The 2,111-nt window shown below is 44.0% G+C and overlaps 1 long non-coding RNA gene across 1 annotated transcript in view; it reads right to left on the bottom strand.

Moving 5' to 3' along the window:
• Nucleotides 1–2,105, bottom strand: part of LOC139028701 (uncharacterized) — a 7,514-nt gene extending 5,409 nt beyond the window's left edge. Inside the window, exon 1 of the long non-coding RNA XR_011480949.1 lies at nucleotides 1–2,105. This exon is cut by the window's left edge and continues 2,642 nt beyond it. This is a non-coding gene — a long non-coding RNA (uncharacterized lncRNA).
• Between the last annotated feature and the right edge of the window lie 6 nt (nucleotides 2,106–2,111).

Below are 2,111 nucleotides of genomic sequence, written 5' to 3'. Positions count from 1 at the left end.
GGGGGGGGGGGCAGCAATGGGGCAGAGAGGTGATGACTGGATAAAATGTATAGCTTGTTACTGTATCCAGAATTCCAGATCCTCCCCCTCGGTATATAAACTGTATACAACTCAGAGCACTGCAGCAGAGGTAGTTAGCCCAAAAGTGGCGGATGGCGATATTGAGTCATTTCATCTTACCGGCCAAACGCATTGCACACAGCCGGCAATACATTCACATACCTTGTGGACCGGTTCGTACCTAAAATAATTCTCCATTCAGGTTGCATAGGCTTCGATTTCCTCAACTTTATTTAATGGCGAGAAGGCGGAAAACAACGTATTGGGGAAAATATGCATTCTTTCTTTATGAAACACCATTTTCCATCACAATGCTAGTTGCCTAATGCTAATCCCGGATGTTCTGTATCGTGTTCAGCCAGAGACAATAAAAAAAGTAGGAGATAAGAATCCCAGCGGGAAATGAATGGAGAAACGTATAATGCTCCGCCTGGCAGACTGTCGACCAATCACGTTGTCATGCTAATCGCCACGCAAGATGTAAGTTAATTATCTAAAAAAATATTTGTAATGTTGTACTTCTTGTTCACGTAATTCGTGCTAATGTTCACTCCCATTCACTACTTGAAGGAGTGGTCTCCTTGTCCCAGAATCGCCCAGAATGCACCTCCTGGCCCATTGACAACGCATTGGCAACATACACAATGGGTGTTAATACGATTCCAATGGAGTTTCCCAACTCAAAAATATCTCTGGTTCAGCCAATCAAGTTGAAACTATCAGACCAGGGGTTCTGTTAATTTCATTCCTGCTGTGTTAAGTTAGGGGTAAATATAAAATAAAAATGCTGCAACCTGATTGGCTGAACATGACACACAACATCCGGGATTAGCATTTAGCCACTAGCATGGTGGTGGAAAACGGTGTTCCATAAAGAATGTATGTTTATTTTCCCCTTTTTTTCTGCCTTCTTGTCATTAAATAAAGTTGAGGAAATCTAAGCCTATGCAGCCTGAATGGAGAATGCCTTAAGTACGAACCGGTCCACGAGGGATACGAATGTATTGCCGGACGGTAAGATGCATTTGGACGGTAAGATGAAATGACAATTTCGCCATCTGCTGGCCTTTGGGCTACTCCTCCAACTGCTCCTCATCACCCCTGCCCCACCTCCTCCCAACCTTTCCTCCTCCTCACCCCACCTGCTCAGTTGTCACTAGCTAACACAGCCACAATGTCTAAAACCCACCCATTTCTACAATTTATCTTCTTAAAATTATATTTTAAACCTAACCCTAACCTTAACCACACTGGAAACCTTATCCCTAACCTTAAAATGAAGACCAAAAGCTATGCTGAACTACCTCACCCCCCCTGCTCCCTTGTGAGGGCCAGGAGCAGAATAAAAGCATTAGAGTTACAGAGTCTTGTCCAACTGCACCAAATGCCCCAAATGCCTATTTAATCAAAAGAAAATAAACCTGTCCACATTCAAATATTGTCCGTCTGTGTAGGTCAACCTGTCCCTATTGGCCAAGCCCCAGAATTGGAACCTTCTGTCTGAGGTTTAGGCATGGAGACTCAAAGTTTGAAATGGCACCCTATTCACTGCACTACTTTTATGTAGGTCCTGGTCAAAAGTAGTGCACTACATAGGGAATAGGGTGCTATTTGGGACATGTATAGAATCAGGCATCTGGCCTGGCCTGTGTCTTCAGGCCCCCACGCCTACTACCTAAACACACTGAGGAAGGAAGAGACACACCCAGACAGCACTCTGGATGTATGCCGAGACCATACCACACATATAATCACCTGGAAGGAAATGCATAGAAAAAAGGTTGTTTTATTCAGTTCCATGTTTGAAACGACCGATAATGATAAGTTGCAGCAGAAGTCAGCAGAGTAAGAACTTCTAGAGCATGTTGTGTTGTTAGGTATAGGAACCCCTACCTATATGAACAGTACATAGCTTCCTCAATTACCTCGTACCCCTGCACATCAAGTCAGTACTGGTACTCCCTGTACCTAGCCATGTTCTTTTCTACTGCCTGTACCTAGCCATGTTCTTTTCTACTGCCTGTACCTAGCCATGTTCTTTTCTACTGCCT

This window comes from Salvelinus sp. IW2-2015, linkage group LG14 (assembly GCF_002910315.2).
Source record: "Salvelinus sp. IW2-2015 linkage group LG14, ASM291031v2, whole genome shotgun sequence".
Taxonomy (NCBI): Eukaryota; Metazoa; Chordata; class Actinopteri; order Salmoniformes; family Salmonidae; genus Salvelinus; species Salvelinus sp. IW2-2015.
Note: the sequence above shows the minus strand (reverse complement) of the source record. Positions and strands in the feature narration are given on the sequence as shown.